This window comes from Hylobates moloch, unplaced genomic scaffold, assembly GCF_009828535.3.
Source record: "Hylobates moloch isolate HMO894 unplaced genomic scaffold, HMol_V3 SCAFFOLD_5, whole genome shotgun sequence".
NCBI classification, from domain to species: Eukaryota; Metazoa; Chordata; class Mammalia; order Primates; family Hylobatidae; genus Hylobates; species Hylobates moloch.
In genome coordinates, this window is record NW_026652280.1 from 4,441,201 (window position 1) to 4,463,762 (window position 22,562).

The window sequence follows — 22,562 nt, forward strand, 5'->3', positions numbered from 1 at the left end:
GGGCCCAATTATTTCACCACTAGGGTGGGAGCTAAGGGGAGCTGTACCATTTAGCAACTTTAATTACCCTGTTTGTAAACCTCAGCTCTGCTGTGAATCTCCAAGGGCACATTGCAGCTTCCAGGCAACAACTTTTGTTGTGTTGATTCATGGGGTTCTTTTATCAACTTAGAGCCTTCGGGCTCACCACCCAAAAGTTCCTCCTTCAGCCTCTCTCACCAGACCTGTCTCCAATATGCATTGTAGAGGGAAATTCTAACCAGACAAAACAAATACCTATCCTCACTCCAAAGCTACTGTTAGTCCTGGTCATTGTCGACTGTTTATGTCAACTCTTCATAGCTATCTTCCACCAGATCAAACAGGGAGAAGTGTTCCCTTCTTCAGAACTTCAACACATTCTTTACGAGTTTCCAATTTCCAGGAGAGATTAAAACACATTTACCAAGGAAGAGCTTCTAAACTTTGCCGAAACTTACTACCCAATCAGAAAGTTGAGATAAATAAATCTTAAAAGAACAAAATTTGCTGTAGCAGATTTTTTTCCATTCTCTCTAATGACCTTTTACTCTGAGCTTCAGCACAAACCCTCCCTACATGCAGACATGCAGAGGTGCTGGGAGTGAGATACTCAAAGGAAAACAGGGAGAAGGACATGGGGGGCCGGGATAGAGACTGTGCCCTGTCTCCAGGACCCAGGGCTCTGCCTCCTCACTGATCCCATGGATTTTGTTTTCTCCCGAGCAATGACTGTTCCACCACCAAAAAGTAAATGACAGGCAAGGGTCATCCCAAGAGTCAGTGGAGGGTGAACTATTTAAACTCAATCATAAAGATTCCTCCTAAAACATATTTTATAGCTACATTGGTAACTTCTGTATCATAACAAAATTCTTTTATATCAAAGATTATATAAAAAGTGTGTGTGTGCATGTTTCTAGCATTATAAAAACAAATAGATACTGACAAACAAATAGATTTCTCTGGGGGAAAAGACCAGGGGGATAGTCACACTATCAGCTGACTTCTCCTGGTCAAAATGGACCAATTATTTGCTTTGTAATCATCAAATACACTTGCCAAAAAAAAAGAAAATCTTAAAGTGCAAGACTTCACAAGAGGGTAAGGAAGTTTTCAGCAGCAATATTTTAGTTTGAAATATCTGAAAGAATTTGGAGTCTGAAAAATGAATTTTGAGTGTTCAAGTATCTCTCTCAAATAGCTAAGCTAAGATTTACTGACTTACTAAAGATCATCCCTCTCCTTTACCTATGGCAGTGCTTCTTATGCATATCTTATCCCTCTTCCACCTTTTTTTGTTGGAAAGGCAAGGGAAGGGCCAGCAAGTACCTAGTCTTTGCCGGTCATGTGTCAGCAGATCAAGAGGTTCTGCTTCTGGACCACAAGTAGACCTCCAGCCTATTGCCAGTACAGAATCAGATTTCAGGAGCCTAGAGATTGCAGGGAGAATGTTTCGCATGAGAGAGGCACACTGCTGTCACCACCCTCTGTCCCCCACTAGAGGAACATTTCCACTCCAGGTCAGGATCTCCACCCCAAGAACTCCGTCAGCCGCCAGCCTTCACTTGCTCTGTTGCCGCATTTGGATCACGTCCTCACCCAGACCAGCTCCATCCCTGAAAGCCTAAATCCAAATGTTCCACCCACGTACCACAACCTTTTCTCCTTTTAGATCATTTGCTCTGACTTTACTTTTTCTTAACATCTCTAAAACCTCCACTTCTTCGATTACCATTCTTTCCCCATCCTCTCGCTTATGGAGCCTACACAAAGTAAATATCTATATCTATATATAGATATATATAGATATATAGACATACATATACACACACACATATGTCATATATATATATACACACACACACACATACAATAAAAATTACTTTTTTGGAAAAAGCTATTCAATTTAAGGAATTGTATTCCTGTTTTAAATATTGTATATCCTTTTCTCTTTTTTTATACTTGAAGTTCTGGGATACACATGCAGAACGTGCAGGTTTGTTACATAGGTATACATATGCCATGATGGTTTGCTGCACCCATCAACCCGTCATCTACATTAGGTATTTCTCCCAATGCTATCCCTCCCCTAGCCCCCCACCCCCTGCCAGGCCCTTGTGTGTGATGTTCCCCTCCCTGCCTCCATGTGTTCTCATTGTTCAACTCCCACTTATGAGTGAGAACATGCGGTGTTTGGTTTTCTGCTCCTGTGTTAGTTTGCTGAGAATGATGGTTTCCAGCTTCATCCGTGTCCCTGCAAAGGACATGAGCTCATTTTTTATGGCTGCATAGTATTCCATGGTGTATATGTGCTACATTTTCTTTATCCAGTCTATCACTGATGGGCATTTGGGTTGGTTCCAAGTTTTTTCTATTGTGAATAGTGCTGCAATAAACATATGTGTGCATGTGTCTTTATGGTAGAATGATTTATAATCCTTTGGGTATATACCCAGTAAAAGGATTGCTGGGTCAAATGGTATTTCTGGTTCTAGATCCTTGAGGAATCACCACACTGTCTTCAACAATGGTTGAACTAATTCACACTCCCACCAACAGTGTAAAAGCACTCATATTTCTCCACATCCTCTCCAGCATCTGTTGTTTCCTGACTTTTTAATGATCCCCATTCTAACTGGTGCGAGATGGCATCCATTGCAGTTTTGATTTGCATTTCTCTGATGACCAGTGATGATGAGCTTTTTTTCATGTTTTTTGGCCGTATGAATGTCTTCTTTTGAGAAGTGTCTGTTCATATCCTTTGCCCACTGTGTGATGGGGTTTTCTTTTTTTCTTGTAAATTTAAGTTCTTTAGAGATTCTGAATATTAGCCCTTTGTCAGATGGATAGATTGCAAAAATTTTCTCCCATTCTGTAGGTTGCCTGTTCACTCTGATGGTAGTTTTTTTGTTGTTGTTGTTTGTTTTTTTGTTGTTGTTGTTGTGCAGAAGCTCTTTGATTTAATTAGATCCCATTTGTCAATTTTGGCTTTTGTTGCCATTGCATTTGGTGTTTTAGTCATGAAGTCTTTGCCCATGCCTATGTCCTGAATGGTATTGCCTAGGTTTTCTTCTAGGGCATTTTTCGTTTTAGGGCTTACGTTTAAGTCTTTAATTCATCTTGACTTACACAGAAAACTGAAACTGGGCCCCTTCCATATATGCAGTTTGTCTTTTTAACCATGTTTTACTTGTAGGCACACGCCTCTTGTCTCTCTGACCATTAATCACAACTTTCAAAAGAAAACAGACAGACAGGCAAAAACCCAATTTTATTTATTGATTTATTAAACAGCTTTATTGAGATATAATTCACATATCATACAATTCACCCATTTAAAGCATATATAATCCACTGGTTTTTCGTATGTTCACAGAGTTGTACAACCATCACTGCAATCAATTTTAGAGCATTTTCATCATCCAAGAGAGAAACAATTAGCAGTCATCCCAATTTCTGCCCCTGACCCTCTCCTTCCGCCACCCCCAACCCCAGGCAATCACTGCAATCACTTATCTACTTTGTGTCTCTCTATATTTACTTACTCTACTTTTCTTCTCCTCCTGTCTAATATATCCTTTGCCCAATGTCTCCCCATCTCTTTTCCTCCATAACCACCCAGCCTCCAGGAACCACCATTCTACTCTCCACATTATGAGTTCAACTTTTTGAACTCACAGGAGAGAAATGAGAACTCATTTCTTTTCACATATGAGGGAGATCATGTCATATTTATCTTTCTGTGCCTGGCTTATTTCACTTAACATAACGACCTCTAGTTTCATCCATATTGTTGCAAATGACAGGATTTTATTTTTTATGGCTAAATAGTATCTTTGTGCTCAAGATTGCCTTGCCTATTTAGAGTTTTTTATGGTTCCATACAAATTTTAGAAATTCTTTTTCTATTTCTGTGAAGAATGTCATTAATATTTTGATAAGAATTGCATTGAATTTGTAGACTGCTTTGGGTAGTATGTACTTTTTTAAAAAAATTCATGTTTTTCAATCCATGAACACAGCATATCATTCAATTTATTGGTGCCTCCTTCAATTTCTTTCATAAATGTTCTATAGTTTTCACCATAGAGATCTATAACCTCATTCATTAAATTTACTCCTAAGTATTTTAATTTTTTTGGTAGACACTGTGAGTGGGATTGTTTTCTTGATTTCTTTTTCGGATAGTTTGCTATTGGTGTATAGAAACACTGCAGATTTTTGTATATTTATTTTGTACCCTGCAACATTACTGAATTTGTTTATTAAATCTAAAAGGTTTTCAGTGAAGTTTACAAGCTTTCCTTTACATAAGATTATGTCATCTGAAAACAGAGACAATTTAACTTCTTCCTTTCTAATTTGGATGCTTTCTGTTTCTTTCTTTGTGTAATTGCTCTGGCTCGGACTTTCGGTACTGTATTGAATAGAAGTGGTAAAAGTAAATATCCTTGTGTTGTTCCGGATCGTTTGAAAAATGTTTTCAACTTTTCCCCATTCAGTATGTTAGCTGTGGCTTTGTGTTATATGATCTTTATTATGTTGGGTTACATTCCTTCTATACCTAATTCGTTGAGATTTTTGTCATTAAGAGATGTTAGATTTTGTCAAAAGTTTTTTTTCTGCAGCTATTGAAATAGTCATATGGTTTTTGTCCTTCATTCTATTAACGTGATGTATCACGCTTATTGACTTGCATATGTTGAATCATTCATGAATTCCTGGGATGAATCCTACTTTATCATGGTGAATGCTCTCATTAATGTGCTGTTGAATGTGGTTTGCTAATACTATATTAATGATTTTTGCATTTATGTTCATGAGGAATATTGGTTTGCAGTTTCCTTTTTGTGTGTTGTCCTTGACTTGTTTTACTATCTGTATAATGCTGGCCTTATAGTATGGTTTAGGGAAAATTCCCTCCTCTTTAATTTTTCAAAATAGTTTGAGAAAAATTGATAGTAGTTTTTCTTTAAATGTTTGGTAAAATTCAGTAATGAAGCCATCAGGGCCTGGATTTTCCTCTGATGGAAGACTTCTTATTATTGATTCAATTTTCTCACTCATTTTTGGTCTGTTCAGGTTTTCTATTTCTTCATGCTTCAATCTTTGTAGACTATATGTGTCCAGGAATTTATGTTTCTTCTAACTTATCCAATTTTTTGGCTTAAATTGTTCATGATAGTCTCTGATGATCCTTTTTATTCCTGTGGTAGCAGTTGTAAAGTCTTCTTTTTCATCTCATTTTACTTATTTGAGTCCTCTCTCTTTTTTGCTTAGTCAGGCGATTATTTGAGTCCTCTCTCTTTTTTGCTTAGTCAGGCGACAGGTTTGTCAACTTTATTTATCTTCCCAAAAAACAAACTCTTTGTTTTTTTGCCTTTGTATTGCTTTTCTGGTCTCTTTCATTCGTTTCTGCTGTGATCTTTTTTATTTCCTTCCTTCTAATTTTAGGTTGAGTTTGCTCTCGTATTTCTAATGCTTTGAGGTGCAATGTTGGGTCATGTGCTGGATCTTTCTCCTTTTTTGATGTAGGCATTCATTGCTATAATTTTTTCTCTTAGAACTGCTTTCATTGTATACCATCGGTTTTGGTATGTTGTGTTTCCATTTTCATTTGTCACAATAACATTTTTAATTTTTATTTTAATATCTTCATGTCCCATTGGTTATTCAGGAACATGGTTTTTGATTTCCATGTATTTGTAAAATTTCCAAAGTCCCTTCTGTTATTGATTTCTCATTTTATACCATTATAGTCAGAAAAGATACTGGATAATGATTTCAATCTTCTTAAGTCTTCAAAGACTTGTTTTGTGGCCTAATATATGATCTATGCTATAGAATGTTCCATATGCAGTTGAAAAGAATGTGAATTCTGTAACTGATAAATGCAATGTCTTGTAAATGTCTGTTAGGCCCATTTGGTCTGAAAGGTAGTTTAAATCTGATGTTCCTTTACTGATTTTTAGTCTGGAGATTATTTGTTTATTGCTGAAAGGGTGATGTTGAAGTTTCCTACTATTATTGTATTGTACTCTGACTCTCCCGTTAGATTTAATAATATTTGCTTTATATATTTGGGTGCTCTTGTGTTGGGTGCATATATGTTTACAATTGTTATATCCTCTTGCTGAATTGATCTCATCACTATATTATGATCTTCTTTGTCTCTTTTTAGTTTTTGACTTAAAGTCTATTTTAAGTGTTTATAACTATAGCTATTTCTGTTCTTTTTTGGTTTTCATTTTCATGGAATATCCTTTTCTATCCCATTCAGTCTATGTGTGCTTTTACAGGTGAAGTGTGTCTCTTGTAGGGAGCATATAGTTAAGTCTTTTTTTAGAATAAATCTATTCAGCCATTGTGTATCTTTTAATTGGATAATTTAATCCTTTTACATGCATGGTTGTTATTGATAGATAACCACTTACTTCTGCTTTTTATGAATTGTTTTCCATTGTTGTGTATATCTTGTGTTCCTTTCTTCCTCTCTTATTGCTTACTTTTTGGTTTGGTAGTTTTCTATAGTGCTAAGCTTTGATTTCTTTATTTTTCCCATAAAAAATTTGGATCAATTCAGACATCCACTTTATCTGTTCTTATAAAAGGGCTGTTGACTATTGGAAGAAATCTAACAATTTAATAGGGGCCATTCTAAACACAAATTCTCCAATCTCACCTACAATCTCAATGTGGCCTGACAGTTATATTTGGGGTCCAAAAAAAATGGCAGCAACTCTCAGTGTGAAGACAGAAGTACTGTAGGAGAGGTAACCAGTCCGGTTTATAATTAGGTCTAAGAGAGTCCACTGGCTACAGCATTTCCCAAGAAATTCATCATTGATCAATTAATTTGTCTTGGGCACAGATTTTAATTGATTGGTCACAATCAACTGATTCTAGTTATTTCTGGGATTTTTTTCTCCTGATGATTGGAAACTTCCAGTATCCATTAAGTATAAACACTTGGAGTTTCTACACATCTTTCAATTAATGAGTATATATTAAGGCCCTCTGTTTGCCTAGTGCTACACTGAACATTATGAGCAATTAAAAAAAAAACTCATAGTTGCAGACTTTAAAAGTTTATAGTCCAGGTGTGGCAATAAAATCAATTTACTTAAGACAATTGGAAAACAGATTTGGACAAACTCTGTCATGTTGATAGTAATTAGGGTAGAAACTTTAAAACTAGAGAGATGGTGTTATAGGGAAGTTTTCGAGGCAGATCAGAATATGAGCTGGGTTTTGCAGGAAGAATGCAATGTAGCAGACAGCAAGATGGGAGTGCTTGTCTCCACATTTGCACAGTTTCTTTAACTTTAATTTTGCTCCCCTTTGTGATTTTAAAGCAGAATGCAACAGATGCAACCAGTGAGAATGGGAATTCGGACTGACAATAGAATCCTCAAGTCTAATTTATCTCCTGAAAAATGCCTTCAGGATCCACATGAAGTTTTACATAAGTCTCTTTTACCCTAGGTTGTCTGATAATCTTAAAGGGGTCAGACATTCATCCACAGGATTCATATTAAAAGAATATGAATCCTCTGACATTCATATCAAATCCACAGGATTCAATTTCACCTTGGGAATTTTCATCATGTCTCCTGTGTGTGCTCAGCTCAGGACCAAAGTCAGAACTGAACAAGGAGATTAGGAGAAGAGGCATGTGAGCTCTCAGCCCCTCACATCCTCACTACATCCCAGATATGAACATGGCCACAGTCAGTTTCCAATATCAATAGTGAAAGGAAACGTCCAAGTCTGGTTTCCACAGAGGAGTGAAGTATCTCTTCTTTGGTTTGGGAGGTATTCCACCTTTTGTAATAGAGCAGATATCCTTGAGCCCCATAGACACAACTTTATTTTTAAATAAATCTCTTACACCAAAATGTATCGATGCTTAAAATAGAATCCCTTTGTATGTCTGAATGTTACATTCTGTTAAAAGGGCAGAAAAGTACATGGTGTGACTCGCTTTCAATTCTTAAAACATTTGATAAAAGTGTTCTCTCCCTGACTTTATGTAATTTTATAAGCTTTGGTAAGTTATTTACAATACAACTGTATTGATCAGTTTGGGCTTTTTATTTTTGGAATACAATCCACTCTTAAACTAATGAATACAAAATGTCATCAAAGTAGGTGATAGTTCTTGCAATGAAGAAAAAGAAAACTATTGATTCATGATAGCTTGTAACAATACAGTCATATTTTGTTTTCATTATTGTAGTTTGGTTTGATTATTTTGGTTGTTTGCTTACCATTTTATTCATCTTGTATTATTACGGGTTTTACAGAAACTTAGAAAAGAGAGAAAATGCAATGATCAATTCTGAAGTCTACAGAGGAAGAATGATTGGAAATATTATATTGACAAAAAAGGAACAGATCCATTTTCTGAAGAATATGCTTAGCTCCCACGTGCAACTTGTAGGGATCTAAGATTATTGCAAATGAAGTAGATGTTTTACATAAAATTATGCCATATATGTCCCCAGAATTAGTAAAATCCAGAGACTTGAAAAAAATGAGGTTATTAAAATAGGTTGTAAAACTTTAGTGATTAAAATAGCATAATAATGACATAAGAATAGACAGATCAATACTCTTCATTTAAAAAACCTGTAAATATGTTAATTATGCAACGCAAGGAGTTAGGTACTTATTGACATGAAAACCTAAAGTTGTGTCCATGTACTGTGCATGTACAGTGTAACTCCATTTCAGTAAGTGCGTGTGCATGTGCTTGCGAGTGTAGGCATGCATGTGAGCACATATGTGTGTGATTATAGAGAGAGCTCTAGAAGAATGTCTACCTGGCTGTCCACAGTGGTCATCTCATGGCAGCAGAGTCTCACATGTGATATTTTTTAATCTCACATTTTGCTTTTTGCTTCTCTTTATTGTTTGAATTTTTGAACCATTACATATTTTTAGCAAACAGGCTGAATCTATTTCCAATGGAAGAAAAAAACAAAGGTCAACAAAATATTTCATGCGATGTCTCTCATCAGCTCCCAAGCTTCAGATTTTGAACACGGCTGTTGCTCTTGCTCTGTGCATTCCTTCTGCTCTTCCTTTGTGTAACCCTCATGAACCCTTGGTGGAGGGTGAAGGATCATGGATATTATTCTTTGTAACTCAAACTTTGGCTTCAACAATAATATAAAGATCATAGATGTAATTGTGTGGCCTGCATATAATTTTTACATGATTGACTTAGGACCAATTTAGTGCCTCTTCGCCCTTGAAATAAACAAAAAGATAAATCCAGATGTAGGGCTCAGGGTGGAGGGGTTGCGCTTTAGACCCACTGTATGCTGGATGATCACAGCTCAGCTTCTCCATGCAATTCTCCATAGGCCCGAGGTTAAGGCTGCTGATAATAACTTACAGGGAAGAGGAGGCATGAAAGAAAAAGAGAAAAAAAGTAAATAATCACTAGAATCATACTGGCAAAGTTTACCTTAATTTGGGACATGGCTGGATTTAGGCCCTATTTATAATGAGGCAAAATGGGGCCGTAAAAATAGAAACTCATTAAGAACAAGAAAAAACCATACTTCTCACATATTGTGAAGATTGTGCTCTGTAGACGAGTGCCCTGGGGAGGAGAAGCAGGGGCTGAAATAGAGCCTCTCGCTGTCCTTAGTGAGCAGAGAACCCTGTTGCTGTTGTGGCAATGCCCGCGTTGTAGAGGGAAGGCTTCCCCTGTCCAGTTTCCACCAATGTGAGCAGCTGTCATTTTCTAATGACACCTTATGACTCAGCAGCCCTGATTCTCCCATTTCCAGAATAATGCAAGGACAAGACAGGTGATTTAATCAATTAAGTACTGGAAAAGAAATTTCGAGGATGAGGTGGAAAACTTATTCTCATCCTCCACTGGCGATTATGTGCTTTCACATAAGAGGTGATGCCAATAAAATCCCAAAGGAATTGGAAGAAAAGCACTTCTGGGGTGGAAGGTTTATTTGCTAGTAACTTAAAATTTATATTCAGTTGTTCAAACCAGTTCTGCTTTCTTTGCAGAAGCTAGCGGATATCTCTATTTTACCTATGAATCCATTGTAAAATTAGTCAGTATGTAATTAAAATAATTCCTCAAAAAAGGCGTAATGAGGCAATTATGGAGGGAAATAAAAGTAACAGAAAGGAACTCAAAATTATGACAAAGAGATTGTCAAAAATGCCAGGGCTCTACCCACAGCAGGCTCCGGCTGTGTGTACTGACATACAGGAACAAGGGACAACCTGTTTGTGAGTGTGTGTGCTGTGATACAGGAGTGGATCTGTGGGACCGTGAACAAAGTGCTAACAGAATTGCCATGGCATCTTAATGTTCCCCTCTTTAATATGCTACTCTTTAGCTTTCTACAGAAGTCCTGATCATAAAGTAATATTTATGGTTCTCTTCTAAATTCTTCCATTTCACATTTTTATATAGAACACAACTCAGTATTATGATATAAAAATGAGAATCTAGAAATTTCAAAAAGACAATAATTTTTAGTAATAATAAATGAGTTGTTTAATGCTAAGAGGATGTGTAATACAATACAGACCAAGTTCTGTTTTGATAATCAAAGTAATATGGGTTGAATATTATGTAAATAGCTTGCAGAAACTTTTGGTGGGAAAAAAACCCAAAGTGTTATAATTGCCTTTAAGTTTGTGAGAAACACAAGAAGTTATCATACACAACAATAAAAATCATTTTTAAGCAATAAAGTCAATGCATCACAGGAGACAAAAAACATAAGAAGAGTAATGAATACTTTCAAATATATATTTAAGAAAAAGGAGAGTACTCTTATTGGTTCTTTCCCAAATAAGAGTACAAAAGGTTAAGTGTATTATTTTTGAATATGCATTTAAAAATAACACTTGCCAATATTTTATTAAGATCTTGCAAAAAATGTATGTAGACTGATCCAATAGCTTACATAAGACTTTATCTTTCTGGTTGAAAATTACACTTAGAACAATTTGTCAAACAAATTTCCAGGAACAGTAAAACACATGCAAGAAAGAAATTAATATCATGCATCTCAGCATCAGTTAAGAGCTGCATAGATCAAAGATTTGTTCTGGTGCCATGAAGGTCTGACGTTGACTTTCAAACAAGATGAGAGTGGGAACCATGTGATAAGACAAAAGCATAAATAGCTAATTTCTAAGGATTTTATCAGATTATAAATAAAGCTCATTGTCGTGTGAGGGATCCCCAAACAGGTTGCACTGGAGTTTGCAGGCATACAAGTAAACGTATGTGACAGAGAGGCTGTGGTTCCCTGTTACTTCTTTTCCATAAACAATACTGTTCTCCTTTAATTCTTCCTAAAGCATAAATGAATAGTCCATATTTTTAAATGGATGGCAAGCAAATTCTCAGCTATATCAACTGCAGTAATTAATACACTTTACTGCTTTCTGGCATCTAATTATAGAATGTGCCACTGTGCCTTGTTGAGGACATTTTCGACTTTTTAGTGTGCTAAAAATGGCATTAACTCTTTATTCTTATTACACACAATTTCAAACAGAGTACCTTCAAGGGTCCTGTCTATTCTCCAAAACTAGATGGAGCATAAAAGATAGACAGGCATGCATTTTATCAGAAAATATTCCAAACTTAGAAAAAAAACTGGTCGGGGGGAAGGAATACCAATAAAAATTTATGAGGGAAACAACCTGGCTTTTGAAATCGTGTGGAGATTAGGGCTTGTGTTTGCTTCTAAATCAGCCTTTATTTCCTTACCTAGTCATGGAGTTTAACATCATAATTGTCAATTCAATTAGTTACTAAAGCCTAGGATCATGACGTAGAATGAACCAGGTGTTCAAATGCCTTGGTGGTGCCTTTACAAGTCTTTAATGCCTAAACCAAGAGGGCTGTGGCCACCTTCACAAGTAGGTAAGTTGCTTTAATCGGCATAAGGGTGTTGCTTTATTTAGTGACAGAGTCGAGAATATGATCCTGTGACTGAACAGGCTGGATAATTAATTCCACCAAAGTGGTTGAAGTGTTCTTAGGCACATGAAGGTAGATGGAGAAGAAGGAAAGGAAGACTAACAAAACTGATGCTGGGGTGGTAGAGGGCAGAAAAGACTTCCAATATTGGTATTTTTAAAAAACAGAGTCAAATCTGCTATTATTAATGTAGAAATATTTTGTCAATGAGACACCCCAAATTTTCAGAAATGTTTATTTCCCAACAGCTATAATAATGATGAACCTCTTGTGAAGGGATGGTCTTTGTTCACAAGTTCAGATTTTAGCAAAATATTATGTTGTCAATATTTTCCAGCAATAGAAAATTACTCTCTTTGATCTAGGCATTTGGGCATCTGATGGAAAATAAGTATTTTTCTTGCATTCAGAGGCCTTACCTTGAACAAGGAAAGCTAAGCTAGAAAATTAAATAACTTTAAAAATATTTAACAACATAGGAAAGTTAAATTCAATTTAAAAATCACGAACATTATAAAGTAACATTTCAATGTGTATCTCACTGTGTATCAAATTTGTGGCACAGGCACTGACACAGTTTGGCTTTTTGTCCCCACTCAAATCTCATCTCAAACTGTAATCCCCATGTTTCAACAGAGGGAACTGGTGGGAGGTGATTGGATCATGAGGTTGGTTTCCCCCATGCTGTTCTTGTGACAGTGAGTGAGTTCTCACGAGATCTGTTAGTTTTATAAGGGGCCATTTCCCCTGCCCCACTCTCTTTCCTGCTGCCTTGTGAAGAAGGCACTGGCTTCTGCTTCACCTTCCACCACGATTGTAAGTGTCCTAAGGCCTCCCCAGCCTTGAGAAACTGTGAGCCAATTAAACCTCTTTCCTTTATAAATTACCCAGTCTCTGGCAGTTCTTTATAGCAGTGTGAAAACGGACTAATACAGCCACACCTTTTCTGTGTGGCTATTACAGGTGGCTTCCCTTTTATTGCCATGATGGAGTAACAGGGACTGAATTTTCCCTCCCATCTGAAACAACTGAAAAAAACTGGATACAATTTAGAAATTGGTTATTCTGAAAACACTGGACATCATCTGGTAGCAAAGGACACTGACCTCTGTAAATGGGAAACCAAGTGACGGGCCCTACAGTTGCCCAGCTTGCTGCCTGGGGGGAGAGTCTTCAGGAAGCCTTTCCAGGCAAGGGAGGAAAGGGGACACCCATAAGTCTTTATGTACTGAGGTGATAAGCCAGGGAGCTCAAAGAGACTGTGTTAGTTTCCTAATGTTGTGGTAACAAATTACCATAAATTTACTGCCTTAAAATAAAACAAATTTATAATCTACAATTCTGGAAGTCAGAAGTCTAAAATGTATCAGCAAGCCTGTGTTCCTCCCAGGGACTCGCAAAAAGCACCTGTTTTCCTGTCCTTTGCAGCTTCTAGTGGGTTCCTGCATTCTTTGTCTTTTGGCCCTTCCTCCATCTTGTAAACCAGCAGCACCAGCAGCATAGCACCTTCTAATCCCTTTCTCTGTCTCCGACTCTCCAGCCTCTCTCCCTCTTACAAGGACCCACAGTATTATATTGGGCTCACCCGGAGAATCCAGGATAATCTCCTCATCTTATGTTCCTTAATTTAGTCACATTTACAAAGTGCTTTTTTTTTGTCATTTAAGGTAACATGTTTAAAGGTTCCCGGGTTTAGGATGTGGACATTTTTGCATGGTAGAGAAGAGTGTGGCCATTATTTAGCCTATTGCAGAAGCCAAAGCAGCTAGAATTTGCAGGCAGAGGAGCAGAGCAGAGAGAACAAGGTTGCAGAGTGAGAGCACTACAGATCTGACGGTCCCTGCAAGTACGCAGCAGAAAAGTCCTCTTGAGCATTCAGCTAAGTGATGATCAGTGCATGCATGTGAGGAAACTTTCCAAAACTGAGGGGGAAATCAATAGAATAAGAGGGAATAAGCCTAAGGGCTCACACAGAGCTGAGAGTAGTACCTGTTCCTGTCAGCCTAAGAAGAAATCTCTCAATTCATTGACATTGGGGAGAGTAGTTAGAAGGGTTTGCCTCAGTAGTAAGGCAAAATTGGCCCTAGATTAAACACCACACTACTCTAGTCCTCCTAATCAAAGCTTAAAAGCAAGATTCATAAAGATAAAAGTAATTCCAGTAGCTTAACCACCTCCCAGAATAAAGCTCCTGATTTTTTTTTTTTGGAATAAATACCCAGTAGCCAAAGACGAAAAAAAAAATCACAATGAAAGGCATCCAATAAAAAGTTCCCAGGTGTGCAGAGAATAAGACATACACAGCTCACAATTAGGAGAAAGACAATCAAGAAAAACTAATCCAAAAATGATTCAGATGATAGAGTCAGTAGCTAAGAACATTACAACAATAATTAAATTTTATCCCATGTGCTCAGGATATTACAGGAAAAATCAAACATCTGAAGTTGAAACATGAATGATGTAAAAAAGATGTAAATTAAACTGCTAGAGATGAAAACATATTACTTGAGATTTAAAAATACACTGAATAGGTTTAACAGTATATCACATGAAGAAGAAGAGATTAGTGAACTTGAAGACATAGCGATAGAAACTATCTAAAATGAAACACAGAGAAAAAATAATTTAAAAACAAGGAAAGAGTTGTGAGCTGTAAGACAACCTCAAGTGGCCTACGATTTGTGTAATTTTAGTTCCCAAAGAGATGGTGAGGAGTGAAGAAAATATATTTGAAAAAATAATGGATGAAAAATTTCCTAATTTAATACACACTATAAACCTATAGACCCAAGAATCTGAGAAAGCCCAAGCAACTACATCAGAGCACATCATCATCAAATTACTTAAAACCAGAGATAAAGTTTTCAAATGAGACAGATAAAAAGGTCGCATTACATAAATAAGAACAAAAATAAAGATGACAGCAGATTTCTCACTGAAAACAATGCAAGCTGGAAGACAGTGGAATAGCATCTTCAAAATACTGAAGGTTAAAAGTGTCAACCTAGGGTTCTTAGTGAAAATATATTTCAATAACTTTTTTAGTTATTATATTCTTGGTGGTAGGTTTTGCATTGTTATTCTGAAACTTTTGTATGTGTATGTCAGATAAAGCAAGTAAGTAATTATGTTGCTGTCATTAAGAACTGGAATTGTCAGCGTAGGCTAAAAGAGGTATACATGCTGCCTATGAGGTTGGGTGAGAACACTGTAGTCCTGAACTTAAATTGGAAGTATTAATAAGAGCTCATGATATATTTTGTTAAGAAAATACATGTTTATATCTATGTTCACCCCAAAAGGATTAGATCAGTGGAATAGAATTAAGAATCCAGAAAAAAAATACATCTATAGTCAATTGATTTTTAACAATGATGACAAGATTGTGCAAAGGGGAAAGAATAGCCTTTTCAACACATTGTGCTGGAAGAGCTGGATATCCACAGGCAAAAGAATTAGTTTGGATCCCTACTTCATAACATATACAAAAATTGACACAAAAATGGATCAAAGACCTTATTGTAAGAGCTAAAACTATACAACTTTTAGAAAAAAACAGGCATAAATCTTCCTGACCTTGCATTAAGCAATGGTTTCTTAGACATTGCACCAAAAACACCAGTATTTTAAGAAATGATAAATAAATTGGACTTAATCAAAATTAAAAACTTCTGTGCTTTAAAAGACACACCAAGAAAGTGAAAGCACAATTGATAAAATGGGAGAAAACAAATTGCAAATCCTGTGTCTGATAACAATTTATAACTTAAATATCAATGCTGATCAAGTGTATCCAGAATATACAAAAAAGCTCTAATAATTCAATAATAAAAAGAGAAGTGTCTAAAGAAAATATAGAAATGAACAATAATGACATAAGAGATTTAATATCATCGGCCATCAGAAAATGTAAACCAAAGCCACAATGAGATACCACTTTACACACACTGGGATAGCTAGAAAAACAGAAAATAATGCAAAATAAATGTTGGTGAAGATGTGGAGAAGCTGGAACATTTGTCCACTGCTGATGGAAATGTAAAATGGTGCCATCACTGTTGAAAAAGGTGTGGCAGTTCCTCAGTAAGTCAAACATAGAATTACCATATGACTCAATAGTTTCACTCTTATGTATACACCCTAATAATTGAAAACAGGTGTTCAAACTAAAGTCTCTACACAAATGTCACAGCAGCACTCATCACAATAGTCAAAAACTCAAAGCAACCCAAATGTCCATCAGTTGATGAATAAACAAAATATGAAACACAGTACACTGAACTATTCTTAAGCTATGAAAATGATGGAAATTCTGATACATGCTGCAGTATAGACGAACCTTCAAAACATTATGCTAAGTGAGAGAAGCCAGACACAAAAGGCTGTATGTGGTATGATTTCATCCATACGAAATATCCAGAGGCAGCCAATTCATAGAGATAAAGCATATCTGTGATTCCCAGGGCCCGAGGGAGGCAGGAATGGGAAGCGATTGCTTAATGCTTGCAGAGCTTCCTTTTAGAGAAATGAAAAGTTTTGGAACTAGATAGCCGAGATTGTTGCAAAACATCGTGTATGTCACTAATATAAATTTTTGTTATAGATATTTTAGCACAAAAATGTTATAGATGATAGTAAACAGTGAATGTTATAATTCCTCTACAAGTTTAAAAAAATCTGGGGTGGGGAAGTCGGTAGAAGATATGGATGAAACGAGTTGGATCACAACTTGGTAATTGTTGAAGATAAATGATAGATAAACATGGAGTTTTTTACACGATTCCTTCTATTTTGATTAGCTTTAAATATATTAATAATCAGAAATATAATCAAATATACAGACACTTTAAAGATTGTATCAAGGAATCAGTAGATTTTGTTGATTCTTGTTAATAGAACAATTAATGAAGACTAGGTCCTTGGGAAACAAGTTGCACGGGCTGTGACTTCAATATAATTTTATGTGTAGTTGGATAGGCTACTTTATCCAATTATATGGTTTTATTTGACAATGCCACAGAATTAAGTTTAGAAGAACAAGATCAGTAGCATAGTTGCCAAGTGAATATTAGTTTTAGAAATGATGGTATAAGCATAGATTCCTGAAAATTATCTGGGCTTATCTCAGCGCCTCATTCAACAAACTCTCAATATATCATTGCTTATTAAATTAATGAATGCTCCAATATCTGTGCTTGGCCATATACCTCATAGGACTGTTGTGAGTAATTGAATGTTGTTAATTTGAGGGAATGCAAATTTCCTTATGAGAGGGGAGATGACAACTGCTTTAAATGTTTTGAATCAATTAATTGATTTCCAAAACAAAAACGGTGCTTTTCAAAACAGCTGACAAACTAGTTAGGTCACAATAAATTGTTAGACTAATTGTTTGTAATATCATATCAATCTGAATGTGTAGAACTAACCAGTTGCTGGGTGTCATGTAGCTATGACCTGAGATTTTAATTTGTAACTTAAAATATCAATGCTGATCAATTCATCTAATCTGGAGGCAAAAAACTGTTGTCCATTATAAATTAAGTATTATTTGACAATGCCACAATTAAAAGTATTTTAAAATTAAGTATTATTTGACAATTATTGTCAAATAAAAACAATTATTTGACAATAATAATTGGGTTATTGACAATAACCCTAACGCTATTATTTTGTTAAATAATTGTCAAATAATACTTGTACCAACTTACCCTAAATTAAATCAACTCATCTACCTATTTTGATATATATTTCTTTTCTTTTCTTTTCTTTTCTTTTTTTTTTTTTTTTTGAGATGGAGTCTTGCTCTGTGGCCCAGGCTGGAGGCTGGAGTGCAGTGGGGTGATCTCAGCTCACTGCAATCTTCACCTCCGGAGTTCAAGCAATTCCCTTTCCTTAGCCTCCCTGGTAGCTGGGACTGCGGGCACCCACCACCATGTCCCGGTTCTAGTCACTCTCTAGGGCTTCCCAGTTACATCCTGCGGCTTCCGGAACCGTGTGTCTATGGCTGCCTGTCGCTTCCAGGCGGCCGGGATCATTTTCCCTCTCTCCTTTCGTTCGCTGTTTACATGGCCTTCAGAATTCCTGGGGATTTCTTTTGATCACTCAGGATCCAAATCATTTGTTTATCTTAAGAAAATAGAAACTAATTCTTTTTTTATTATAATTTAGGTTTTAGGGTACATGTGCACAATGTGCAGGTTTGTTACATATGTATCCATGTGCCATGTTGATTTCCTGTACCCATTAACTTGTCATTTAGCATTAGGTATATCTCCTAATGCTGTCCCTCCCCCCTCCCCCCACCCCACAACAGTCCCCAGAGGGTGATGTTCCCCTTCCTATGTCCATGAGTTCTCATTGTTCAATTCCCACCTATGAGTAAGAACATGATAAATCATGCTGCTATAAAGACACATGCACACGTATGTTTATTGTGGCACTATTCACAATAGCAAAGAGTTGGAACCAACCCAAATGTCCAACAATGATAGACTGGATTAAGAAAATGTGGCACATATACACCATGGAATACTATGCAGCCATAAAAAACGATGAGTTCGTGTCCTTTGTAGGGACATGGATGAAATTGGAAAACATCATTCTCAGTAAACTATCGCAAGGAAACTAATTCTTACACACGGTGATGGCCAACTTAGATGACGTAGATAACTCGCATGATTATAATGATATAGAACATTTGGAAGTTAGACGAGGAAAGCCGTGTGTTCCCCCCCTTCCCCCTCATTTCACCTGAGAAGTGACTCTCTGGGGAAACGGCCGCAGCTGGAGCACGTGTGAGAAACGTACAGAGGATGAGGCCCCGTGGAATTGTCTAGCACGCCCCCACCTGCTCCTGTGGTCCGGGCAGAGCTCCACACCCCTACAGGCGCCGTTAGCCATTCATCAGCCACCATCAGGCCCGAGGGTGGCAGCAGATAGGGTCGCCAGCCAGTGTCTGCTCCAGAAACAACATTAGACCCACGGCACAATTTACTGGAAGGTTCTTTTCCATTTTCACCACAGAAAATGCGGCTAATGCCTTCCAAAGGAGAAAAAGGAAAATGAAACTAGTAACAAAAGATCCTGCTCGCTACAATTATATTAGGTAAAGAAATAGTGAGTGTGTGTTTGTTTTTACCCGCTATTTAGTAGAGCTATTTTCATATACACACATATATGAAGACATTGTTGAATTTTAGTACAGTACTTTAACATGATTTGATTATACTAAAAATAAAATCTTTTCTTTTCCATATTTCATTGTGGTACAATTTCCTGTCTCAAAGAAAGATGGAAACTTTTACTTGGAAGATATATAGTTAGAATTTCCTGTAATACTGAATTAGCTCCAGTCAAAATGAACTATTTTACGCTGCCATTATTACTCACTTACCAAAAATACTTTGTTCTGGGTTTAATATTTTCTTAATACTTTCAACTTTCCAAAGCACTTTCTTATCAAATATCGTTTTTGGCCTCACAATAAGCCTGACTTAGGCTCACCCAATATCTAACTAGACTTCTTTCAGCAACAGAAGCTAATGCCATTTGTTTATGATGCCTATGTGTGCCTTGACACTTTAAAAAATAATTCAGTAGAAAAATCATGTTAAAAATCACATAAAAGACTTTTGACACCATACCTTGACAATAGATATGTCCATGCAAAGCTATGAGACTCCACTACAGTTTTATTATGATCTGATTATGATGTCAAAGCGAATTTCTGAAAAGCTCTATCCAACTGTAATTTCAAGACAGTTTCACTACATTAAGAAACAAAACAGTCAACATAGCGTTGCATTAATTTGGGGGGTTTTGACAGAAAGCTATAAAACAAAGGAATGTGACAAATCAAGTCAACCTAGAATTTGGCTTCCCTGAGAGTGGGGAGTATTATCGAAGCTCATGATTCCAAATATAGAGACCAGTGGGTGATGCCAAATGGAGCCTGATGAACTTAGGCACAACTGGCTGGAATTAATTAACGTGCCATCTAGGAGCCTCACATTGATGACTTTCTGTATTGCTGGATCTGGTTCGCACAATGATATGTAGCCCTTTCCTGCTACCCTACTATTGAAGCCAAGGGGGAGTGCTGCTGGCAGGAATTCCTTTCTCTGCTTTGGTTTTTTTTTTTTTTTTTTCAACCCTGTGTATTTATGGGGTTTTTAAATACCATCTTTTCCTGTTTACCATATGCCAAATTCTACATGAACTGATAAAAACATGCGAAGGCCTTATCACTCTAATCTCCTAAAATAGACTTGCTTCCCTCCTACCTCCTACACTTCATCAAGCCCTAACTACTAATTACTAAAATCTAAAATGCTCATCTGACCGAACTGCACTACGTGTCCGTTTTTAAAGACCTCAGTTCCATTATGTGGGCACCCAGGAAAACCAAAAACAAAAACAACAAAAAAGCAATCCCTGTTTGTATTTTTCCATGATGCAGCTACTCAGCTCTGGGAAAGTTCAGTATAATGATTATTCCCCGCCCTCCGCCCCCGAAAAAAATATGCTTTCTTTAAAACAAGCTAGCACCCTCCTTGCTACTGGAGCTCTGCTGCCTGGATTGACACCACAGCAGCTGCCTTCATCAGAGCCTGCTGTGATGCTCCCAACTCCTCACTCCAGGGAGTGCTTCCCTGCTTGATGCTGGTAGCAGATTAAAGCTGTTCTAATTTTCCATCCAAGCCAAATAGATGCATAAGCAAGCTGTTAGATTGTCTCAGGATCAGCACAGTACACCAGCCTCACGGTTTTTCAGAGCTCCACTGCAGTTAGCATATCGGTGAACATTTGCAAGTGAAATCATATGGGGAGGAGAGAGGAGGGAGGAAGTGGAAGACAGAGGTAGGAGAACACCACTCTCAAAGCCAAATGCAGATCCCTGCTGAAGTGGCAGTGAAAAGTCAAAAGGCACTCTACCAGAATTTAGTGAAAAACGCATGCAATAAACACTGAAAAATACCGCTTATTGAGAAAAAGGAAGAGAGAAGCATGGAGCATCATCTCCTTGCATTTATAGTAAAAAAAACAATTTGTCATGCTCTGTTCCGCACAAGACACTCTGTGCAAACAGACAAAGGAGAAAACAGAATTGTAAGGCAGCTCGGTCATTACAAGCTGAAAGCAACTAAGGCCTATGTTCTGTGACCCAGTCGCAGGTCACTACAGATGCCCACTTGGGATTCGGGGCTGGGAGTCCAATTTGAACTTATCTCCCAACCCCTTACTCAAATCAAGCTCATGATGGAATTGCTGGTAAAGATAGCAGTCAGTTATGTAAATGAGATAAAGTGTCCATTGCACAATATGAATTTGGATGTGACACATTGCCAGATTTGGAGAAAAAAGTAAGAACCAAGATGGTAAAATGCAGAAAGGCAAAGAAAGTTTAAATCAACAGAAACGTAAGAAACGTGCCTGCAGCTCAAAGTGCTGAATAAATGGGGTGAAGATGAGGGAGAGATAATTACATGCCTTGTTAGAACTAGTTTTTATCATCGTTGTGTTAAACATGTATAATAAAAGCCCAGGTGCACGAAGCATTCTGCTGAGTGTGGTACACAGCAAGACACACAGAGATACTCTTTATCCCTTGCAAGACTCTCTACAGAGAGAGCTGGGAATAGAACGCACACAAATGCTATTCGTGACCAAAAAAGCCCACCAAATCATTGGCTGTGGGGCTTCCCACGATGAGATTTCTCGTGCACATGCAGAATGTGCTCCTAAATAAAATGCGAGCATAACATTTTAAAAGGAGACCCTGCCTACAAAGACTTCGCCCTAAAACCAACAAATGTGCAAGTATTGTATCAATGAAAGAAATGAATAGATACTAGCCTCAGTGGGTAGAAATGTGTTCCCCTCCCCCAAAATATGCTGAAACGCTAACCTGGGGTACTTGTGAATGTGATCTTATTTGGAAATAGGGTCGCTGCAGTGAAATCAAGGTAAGAGGAAGTTGTGCTGGAGTCGGGTGGGCCTTATTGAAAGAGAAAGACACACAGACACAGAGAGAAGACAGTCAGGTGACGGCAGAGCCAGAGGCTGGGAGGATGCAGCCACAAGCCAAGGAGCGCGGAGGATTGCTGGGAGCCACCACGAGCTGAGTGAGAGGCAAAAGTGTTCCCCAGGGCCATAGGAGGAGCACACCCCTGATGGCACTTTGGTTTCAGACTCTCAGCCTCCAAAACTGTAAGGATACATTTCTGTTGTTTTAAGCCACCCAGGTTGTGATATATTGTTATGGCAGCCCTGGGAAGCAATTATATTTAGTAAAGTCAGATCTGCCCTAATTTGATGTTCAGCTTTGGAAATTTTACTCTATGTGTACAAAGTATTTCAACTGCAGTAAGTGTCTGACCTTATAATTTAAAAATTGCATTCCAGTGCGAATGATGGCCCGAGTGCGTGTTTTCCATGACAGGTTAGCTTCTTACCTCCTCCTCTCTCAACTGCCCGTGCCACCAAGGTATCCATCCCGAAATAGGCCAGTGTCACCAGTGAGCCTTCGCCACGCCAATCTCTTGAACGAGGT